The 9,945-nt window shown below is 44.0% G+C and overlaps 1 non-coding gene across 1 annotated transcript; it reads right to left on the reverse strand.

The window, feature by feature from the left end:
• Nucleotides 1–111: 111 nt before the first annotated feature.
• LOC112086292 lies at nt 112–218 on the reverse strand. The gene has a single exon (XR_002899414.1). It is a non-coding gene; the product is annotated as a small nucleolar RNA R71 (small nucleolar RNA).
• Nucleotides 219–9,945: the final 9,727 nt, after the last annotated feature.

The following is a 9,945-nucleotide window of genomic DNA, read 5'->3' on the forward strand; positions in this document are numbered from 1 at the left end:
GGTGACAAAGCTCACCAATGGGAAAAGAATCTTCCAAGAGGCTCCATTCAAACCTGGGAGCAATGCAAGCAAGCTTTCCTATCTAAGTTCTTCTCCACCTCAAGAACTGCAAAACTTAGGAACCAAATCTCTAGCTTCACTCCGCACAGCAATGAGAGCTTTGGTGAAGCATATGAGAGATTCAGGAGCTACACAAACCAATGCCCACACCATGGGTTTAGTGAGGCTTCCCTTCTCAGCACACTATATAGAGGAGCTCTTCCCAAGATTAGAAACCAGCTGGATACTGCCTCCATTGGGAACTTTCTGGGAAAGGAGATACATGCTGCTTTAGAGCTAGTGGAGAACTTAGCAATGAGCAATGACACTTATGGTGAAGACTATGACAGATCAAATAGATCTGAAGGTTCAAGCTCAGAACAGAGGCTCACTAGGGAAGTTAAGGAGTTGAGGAGTGAATTGGAGAAGTTGAAATTCACTACTCAGAAGCCAATGCATTTTGTTAGAGAGTATGAGGAACCTTCTCAAATCTTTGAGAACATTAGTGAAGAAGGTCTCACCCAGGAGGAGCTTAACTACATTGGGAATCAGAGGTTCCAGAGATATCAGTATGGTAATGCCAATCCAAACCTTTCCTACAGGAACACCAATGTAGCTAACCCATCAGACCAGGTCTATCCCAATTCTCAAGCTCCACAGAACTTTGTTCCCAAGAACAGCTTTGAAGGGTCTTTTCAACCCAAGAATCAGTTTGCTCAGAATCAAGGTTTTGGTCAGCAACAGCAACCATTTCAAGGTCCTAGTTTCAGTTCACAGCAGCAAAAGGCACCACCAGGGTTTGGTCCTCCACAGTTCCAACAGCAGACGCCGGTTCAACAACAGTTTCAACCACCACAGGTTCAGCAGCCACAGATGGGGACAGATATGGTTGGTATTCTGCAACAACTACTTTAGGGTCAACAGATCTTTGCAAGCCAGAATGCAGCCATGCAGCAGGAAATCAAGGAACTAAAGCAGAACCAGGCCTCAAGCTCAAGGAACCAAGGTCACCTACCTGGAAAACCAGAACCCAACCCCAAGGAATATGCAAAGGCCATTACACTGAGGAGTGGAAAGGAGTTACCTGGTATTGAGAACAACAATGTGATCATTGAGGACAATGATCAAACTGAGAGGGAGGCAGCCTTAAAAGATGATCAGGTTGCTGAGAAACCAAGGACAGAAAAGGGTAAAGAGGTAGAAAAGGAACCTGAACCAGAAAAGACATATGTGCCACCACCTCCATACCAACCAAAGCTCCCATTTCCAGGGAGATTTAAGAAGCAGCTTGTGGACAAGGCAAGAGCTGTATTTGAGAAGGCATTCAATGAGACACCACTCACAATGCCTCTCATTGATGCATTCCTAATGATGCCAAAGATGGGGAAGTTCTTGAAGGATGCCATTCTGAACAAGACTAAAGACCTTCAAGGAATGGTGGTACTAAGTCATGTATGCAGTGCTATCATTCAGAAGAAGTCCATTCCAAGAAAGTTGACTGATCCAGGGAGTTTCACACTCCCTTGTGCCATTGGACCTCTTCTATTCTCTGGATGTCTTTGTGATCTAGGAGCATCAGTCAGCTTGATGCCATTCTCCATAGCAAAAAAGCTGGGCTTTAGAGTCTTCAAACCTGCAAGGATCTCTCTTATCCTTGCAGATAGATCAGTTAGATTGCCTGTTGGTATGTTGGAAGACCTACCTGTTAAGATAGGTGGTTTTGAGGTTCCAACAGATTTTGTTGTGCTGGAAATGGATGAAGAACCAGTTGATCCTCTTATCTTCGGCAGGCCATTCTTGGCCACTGCAGGAGCCATAATTGACGTGAGAGGTGGGATAATAGAGCATCAACTTGGGTCTGAAAAGCTCAAGTTTGATGTGAATGAGATGATGAAGAAATCCACCATTGAAGGTCAATGCTTTTATGTGGAGACAATGGATCAGTTGGCTGATGAGTTGCTTGAGGAACTGAACACTGAGGATCCTCTTCAAGCTGCTCTAACTCAAGAACAAGGAGACAATGGGCTCTTAGCAGAAGCAAGTGAATGGTACAAGTTGTATTTGGACAATGCTAGAGAGCTTGGTCCTGAGACAAGGTTTTTGGAACTGGAACAAAGTGGCTCTGAGGTCTTGGCTATCAAAGGAGCAGAAATGAGCCAAAGCTGCTTGGACCAGGATTGGAACGAGGCTGATGCACCCCCTGTTGATCTCAAGCCTCTACCAACAGGGCTCAGGTATGCTTTCTTGGGCTTAAACTCCACATATCCTGTAATCATCAATGATAGCTTATTAGAGCATCAAGAGAGTGCATTGCTTAGCGAGATAAGAAAGTTCAGGAGAGCCATAGGATATTCTTTGGCTGATATTAGAGGGTTCTCTCCTGACATTTGCACCCACAGGATTCACCTACAGGACCAATCTATGTCCTCTATTGAGCATCAACGACGTCTTAACCCTAACCTTAAGGAAGTGGTTAAGAAGGAGATACTAAAACTTCTTGAGGCAGGGATAATTTACCCAATCTCTGACTCGGATGGGTGTCTCCTGTTAATGTTCTGCCCAAGAAGGGTGGGATCACAGTGGTTAAAACAAGAAGGATGAGCTGATAGCTACTAGAACTGTCACAGGACACAGAATGTGTATAAACTATAGAAAGCTCAATGCAGCCTCTAAGAAGGATCATTTTCCTTTGCCTTTCATTGATCAGATGTTAGAGAGGCTTGCAAACCACCCCTTCTTTTGTTTTCTCGATGGGTACTCGGGGTTCTTCCAAATTCCCATAGATCCCCGAGATCAAGAAAAAACAACATTCACATGCCCTTATGGCACATTTGGATTCAGGCGAATGCCTTTTGGTCTGTGTAATGCACCTGCCACATTTCAACGTTGCATGATGCATATATTCTCTGACATAATTGAAGAGAAGGTGGAGATGTTCATGGATGATTTTAGTGTCTATGGCTCCTCCTTCTCGGATTGTCTCTCTAATTTGTTACAGGTCTTGGAGAGATGTGAGCAGCATAACTTGGTGTTGGACTGGGAGAAGTGCCACTTCATGGTGCAGGAAGGAATAGTCCTTGGGCACAAGATATCTGAGAAGGGCAAAGAGGTTGACAGCGCAAAGGTGGAAGTGATGGTTAATCTGAAAACCCCCACTTCAGTCAAGGGAATAAGGAGTTTCCTTGGGCATGCAGGGTTTTACAGAAGATTTATAAAAGACTTCTCAAGAATTGCCAGGCCTTTGACAAGGCTGTTGTGTAAAGAAGTAGATTTCATCTTTGATGCTGAATGTGAAGACGCCTTCAAGTTGATCAAGGATGCATTAGTCAGTGCACCAATAGTCCAGGCACCAGACTGGTCCCTTCCTTTTGAGGTTATGACAGATGCATCTGATTTTGCAGTTGGAGCAGTTCTTGGGCAAAGGAAGGACAAGAAGCTACATGTTATCTACTATGCCAGTAGAACACTTGACTCTGCACAAGAGAAGTATGCTACTACTCAGAAGGAAATGCTGGCAATAGTCTTTGCCTTTGATAAATTCAGAAGCTACCTGGTGGGATCAAAAGTCATTGTATATACTGATCATGCAGCACTCAGGTATCTGATGACCAAGAAAGATGCCAAGCCAAGACTGTTAAGATGGGTTCTTCAACTTCAAGAATTTGACATGGAAGTACAAGACAAAAAGGGGATAGAGAATGGAGCTGCAGACCATCTCTCTAGGTTGAGAATAGACTCTGAAGTCCCTCTTTATGACAGTATTCCTGAGGAATCACTGATGGTGCTCCATTCTTATTTGGAGTTTGAAGAAGTGGATAGCATCCAAGAGAAGAGGATGCCATGGTTTGCTGATATTGTGAACTATCTTGCTTGTGGAGTGGAACCACCTGAACTTGATGCTTACCACAGTAAGAAGTTCTTCAGAGATGTCCAAAGATACCATTGTGATGAGCCCTACTTATATGTCTTGAACAAAGATCAGCTGTATAGAAGGTGTCGTGCTGAAGAGGAGATGCAACCTCTTTTGCAAGAGTGTCATGGTTCAGCTTTTGGGGGTCACATGGGAGCATTTAATACTGTGGCCAAGGTTCTTCAGAGTGGGTTTTGGTGGCCCACAATGTTCAAAAATGCTCAGCTAGTGGTTTCAGCATGTGATGCCTGTCAGAGGCATGGGAACATATCAAAGAGGAGTGACATGCCTTAAAATCTAATTCTAGAAGTTGAAATCTTTGATTGCTGGGGAATTGACTATATGGGACCTTTCATTTCATCTTATGGGAATCAGTACATTCTTGTGGCTGTGGACTATGTGTCCAAATGGGTTAAGGCCATTGCTTCCCCTACCAATGATTCCAAGGTAGTAGTGAAGTTGTTCAAGAGCATTATCTTTCCAAGATTTGGAGTTCCAAGGGTTGTTATCTCTGATGGAGGATCTCATTTTGTGAACAAGACTTTGGAGGAATTGCTGAGACAGCATGGAGTGAAACACAAGGTAGCTACTCCTTATCATCCTCAAACTAGTGGCCAGGTTGAAGTATCTAATAGACAGATCAAGGCCATTCTTGAGAGGACTGTTAGCTCAAGCAGAAAAGATTGGAGCAAAAGGCTAGATGATGCATTTTGGGCTTATAGGACTGCCTTTAAAACTACTATTGGGACATCACCTTTCAATCTGCTATATGGGAAGAGCTGCCACCTTCCTGTTGAGTTGGAGTACAAGGCTTTGTGGGCTGTGAAGTTGCTGAACTTTGATATCAAGACAGCTCAAGAGAAAAGGGTCATTCAACTCCATGAACTTGAAGAGATAAGGCTTGGGGCATTTGAGAGCTCAAAGATTTATAAAGAAAAGACCAAGGCTCTGCATGACCAAAAGATTTTGAAAAGGGAGTTCAAGGAAGGAGAACTAGTGTTGCTGTTTAACTATAGGCTTAAGTTGTTTCCTGGAAAACTTAAGTCTAGATGGTCTGGTCCCTTTAAAGTTCTTGAAGTCAGGCCATATGGAGCTGTTGTGTTAGAAGGAAAGAATGGTCAAGAGTTTGTGGTAAATGGCCAAAGGATCAAGCACTATCTGGTTTCACAAAAGAAGGAGGAAGCTACATCAGTTCCCCTTCTTGATCCACCTCCAGCCTGTTAAACAGGTTTCCAAAGTCAAACTTAGAGACTTTAAACAAAGTGCTCTTGGGAGACACCCCAAGCTTATCTTTGTACGTTGTTCTTTTGATTTCTTCTCTTTTGTTTTATGTTTTAGAACTTTTTGATGGGTTTTGTGAGTTGGTCTCAGGTTCTAGGTGATTTTTGGAGGCCATGGCTCAGTGATAAATGGGATAGAGCATGTGAAAGGGCTGAGAGAGGTGTTTAAGGTTTGAAAAGCTTGGAGGACGCCTGAGTGCTACCTGGGTGTGCGGCTTGGATCAAGAAAAGACTAACTCGCAGCAGGACCCACAATCTACACCGTGTTTGTCGTGCTACCTGGTGCAAGAGGATCAGGCCGCACAAAAGAGAGGAAAGGCCAAGGTGACTAAGTGCTGAGTCCTGCGAGTTGGTTGTGCTTGCTGGTGTCCAAGAGCCCAGGCCGCAGCTAGACTCGTAATTCACACCGGCCTGGGCGTGCGAGAAAGAAACAAGAGGACCAAGCCGCACAAGATCAAGAAGAAGCCTGGGAGTGCGGCTCAGTAAGACATGGACCAAGGCGCATCAACACTCGCGATACACTCCGAGTTGGGCGTGCGACCTGGGAGTTGAATTGAACTCAACTCTAATTAAGTGAGAACCTTGAACTTGACTTGAAAATATCTTGTGATGCATTGTTTGAAAAAGCTAGTGGATACCGACATACATACTTGAGCTAGAACCATTGTTTTTACCGCCCTTTTTCCTTAGCTCAAGTACCTGAATCCGCATCATGGATCAGTTCCCTCACCTTGAACCCATCCTTCTTTCAAGCCAATGTTTGTGTGTGAATAGAAAGGCCACCTTGGATCAAACTTATCAGAAAGTGTTAGGTTTAGAGCGACAAGGGCAGGTCTCACTGAGTGCTGTGTTCCAACATCAAGGAACTGAGAGTTTTGGCGAGGAATAAGTGTGGGGGAAAAGACTTGTTGGTGAGTGGAAAAAGGTGAGATGAGTGGAAAAGAGAGAGTGGAAATAGCTAGGGGAATGAAAGAAAAAGAAATCAGTCTTGGAGTTTTGAGTTAAAGAAAGTGAGCTCTGGTGTGTTGAAAAGAAAGAGTCTAGCCTCTAAGTAAAAGGGAAAGAAAAGAAGCCAAAGAGCTCAAATGTTTTGAAAAGAAAGAAAGAAGAGGCTAGAGGTTGCAAAAGAAAAAGAGCTGTGTAAAGTTTGAACTCCAAGACTTGAGAGTGAAAGTGAAAAGTAAGTCCCCTAGTGAGAGGAAAATAAGTGTGAAAAGTGAGAGAGTGAGCAAGTGAGAAAGCTTTGAGTAGAGGGTGGGGTGTGATGAGTCTTTGCCCTTGTATGCATAGGTTGCTTTTTACCTTTAGCATTCTGCCAAAGTTTTATCATTCATAGAGAGATCCCTTTGCTGCTTTAAACCCGCTTGAACACTGATGAGATCATTTTAATCTCATAGCCTCTCCCTAGCCAAGCCAGCTTGTTTAAACTCCCATGCATTCAACCTCTCTCTCTCATTTGTTCTTGTTTGCTTGAGGACAAGCAAAGGACAAGTGTGGGGGAGTTGATATGTTCATAACTTGCATCATTTAGGTTGTATATTTCATTCCAAAGCATATCTTATTCCATGCATTTTAGGTCCTTAGGGTTTGTTTTAGGACTTAGGAGTTGCATTAGGTCCCAATGAGTCTTTGCATGTTTTGAGTGTTTATCAGGTGTATTTGAAGCTAATTGGAGTTCGAGAGATGGATCCAGGAAGAGAAATGGCAACCAGGGCTTGAAAGATGGTAAAAATGGGGTTTGGAGGTTCACGGCCATTTTCGCGTACCGCAGGAAGGTTTTCTCGGCCATTCTCACGTACCGCGGGTGGATTCCTCGGCCAAAACGCGTACCAGCTAATGAATTTCTCGGCCAAAATCTCCGGGTGCAGACACATTTCAGAAATCGCCTGTCCGATTCAGCTGTCGGGTGCTTCATCAAAGTTGGAGAAGATTCGATCACGGTTCCAGAGCAAGTGGGATCATAGAATTCGGACACGTGAGCAGAGAGTTAAGCTCGTCGGAAGGAACTCCTGTCTCGCTGCCGTTTTGAACCGACCCGATGAGCTCCGAAGAATGCGAAGGGCGGTGCACTTCCAGACCGATTCAGTTTACGGGGCCTTCATCAGAATCCGAGATATTTGAGTCCTCTTTCCAGAACGTTTGAGATCATTCAATTCGGAGCTGTGAGAAAGAAGATAACGTTTCCGGAATGGACACACGTCTAGAAGCCTCTTTCTGATCGTGTCAATGCACTGCGAAGACGAGCCCTCCAGGAAGCCTTTTACTTCCCAAGAGCCGAAGCTATCTTCAGAGAAGTTAAAGATATATGAGTCTTCTGTCCTCTGAAACCGGAATCACACAATTCGGACCAATATCCTGGAAGTTACGCCTCTCGGAATGCGAAGTGGTCCAAGCTGCTCTAAATGCGGCGAGATAGTCTTGCGACCTGGTTAACTCGCAGGCCTGAAGATGAATACCTGGAAGTTGATGCTGCGAGTTTAGAAGTGCGGGTAAGCTATCACTGGATGAGGTCTGAGGCTCCCGAGCAAGAAAAATGCTAAGTCCACAATCGTGCGACTTAGGCATGCGAGTTGGCCGTGTCTGGAACTAAGCCGCACGATCACTCGCAATCTACACCGACTTGAACCTGCGCCCTGGGAGTAATGGAGACCAACCCGCACACATTCCTGAAGACCCCTGCTACATGGTCGTGCGAGTTAAGGATCAGAGAAGACTTAGCCGCACAGAGACTCGCAATTCACTACTGGATGGGCATGCGGCTGAATCTACAAGGTTTTATCTCGTTCAAGCTTCTCTCCTTGGTTGTGCGACTTGGGCATGCGGCTTGGGACTAAGGGATGACCAAGTCGCACATGTACATTCCCCAGAAACCGCCTTGGTCCTGCGAGTTGAAGAAGAAGAAGATTAAGCCGCACAAAGACTCGCAAAACACATCTACTTGGGCGTGCGGCTAAAACCAAGCGATTGTAGTCTCACAAGACAAGTTCTTCACCTGTGCGACATGGTCATGCGACCTGGGAGACACTGGACCAACTCGCACACTTTCCACTTTATCCACTAAAGCCGGGTCAGGACCCGGTTTGTTCCGGGCTGACCCGGTTCGTTTTTAGAGACATATAAATAGTTTTTATGGTTTTTTTTCCAAGGACTATGCTTTATTCCCTTTGTCTCTTGCCTCTTTTGTGAAAGACTCCACTTAAGAAGAGAAATATTGATTATTAGGTGCTTAATCAAGAGAGTTTGAGAGATCTTTGTGTTTAAAGCTGCAAATCCATCATTATCCATCTTCCCCATCTCTATTTCTCATCATTAATCATGCCAATCTTCTCAACTTGCAAAGGTTTAAGAGAGATTAGTATGATTAGTGAGTACTCACCTTAATGAGGTTCTAGATGTGTAGGTTAGGGTGCTAAAGTGTTAGATTAGGAGTGCTAGATTCATTGATTCATCTCTCTAAACAGCTGTTCTCTATGCTAGATCCTTGCACATCACTTGAGATCTAGATTCTGGGAATTTCATGCACCAAAAGTGTTTGATGAAATTCCTGAAAGAGCTGTATTAGAGGTTTAAGCATTTGCTGCATGGTGATGTATTTTTATTTGCTTGAATAATCATTTAGAACTGTTTATTAATGCATACTGATTTATATTTCACAAATGATGATTTGGTTTGAAAATGGATTAGTGTAGGGGTTAATACATTCATGAGAGGATTAATCTAGATTAGAGTTCTTAATCATTTGAATCATGTCTCATAATTATCATTAGCATTCCTAGTTTAGGACCAAAGGACCCTAACCAACTATCATGTCTAGAATCTCATGCCTCCATCATATCATATTCATATCACTTGTCTTTGTTTAGTTCTTCTTTAGTCTTTAATCCTGTTTTTAAGTTTGTAGTTGTCATTAGTTAATCAAAACCACTCTTGTTTGCTTGAATTAAGAATCTGATCACATAGTTTAGTGTCTAACACCACATATGGATTGATAAACCCCTTGTACTACAAGACAGGGGATTGATAACCTCTACAAAGAGCCTTGAAAACTCTTAGTTATCATGCTCTAAATGATCGGTCAGGGTTTTGCTGTAAACTAAGATGTCGCCAAAGTATATGACAACAAAGACACCAATAAAAGATCGAAAGACATGGTTCATGAGCCGCATAAAGGTGCTGGGCGCGTTAGTCAAACCGAAAGGCATGACAAGCCATTCGTATAAACCGTACTTGGTCTTGAAAGCTGTCTTCCACTCGTCTCCCTCCTTCATCCGTATTTGATGATATCCGCTTTTTAGATCTATCTTAGAAAACAGACAAGACCTGTGAAGTTCATCAAGCATATCATCCAAACAGGGAACGGGATGTCGATATCTTACTGTTATGTTGTTTATGGCCCGGCAGTCAATGCACATGCACCATGATCCGTCCTTCTTGGGCATGAGCAGGACCGGGACCGCGCAAGGACTCATGCTCTCCTGAATGTGTCCTTTTTCCACGAGTTCCCGACCTGTCTTTGTAGCTCCATGGTCTCGACAGGGTTAGTTTGGTACGCGGGCCGGTTAGGCAGAGAAGCACCAGGAACAAAATCTATTTGGTGTTCAATCCCGTGTATGGGTGGTAAACCGCTGGGGCTCTCATCCGGGAAAACGTCTTTAAATTCCTGCAAAAGGGGTAAGACACTGCTCGGAAAATCCGGGTGTGGGTCAGTTAGGGTAG

The sequence above is a fragment of the Eutrema salsugineum genome, unplaced genomic scaffold, assembly GCF_000478725.1.
Source record: "Eutrema salsugineum unplaced genomic scaffold, Eutsalg1_0 scaffold_21, whole genome shotgun sequence".
NCBI lineage: Eukaryota > Viridiplantae > Streptophyta > Magnoliopsida > Brassicales > Brassicaceae > Eutrema > Eutrema salsugineum.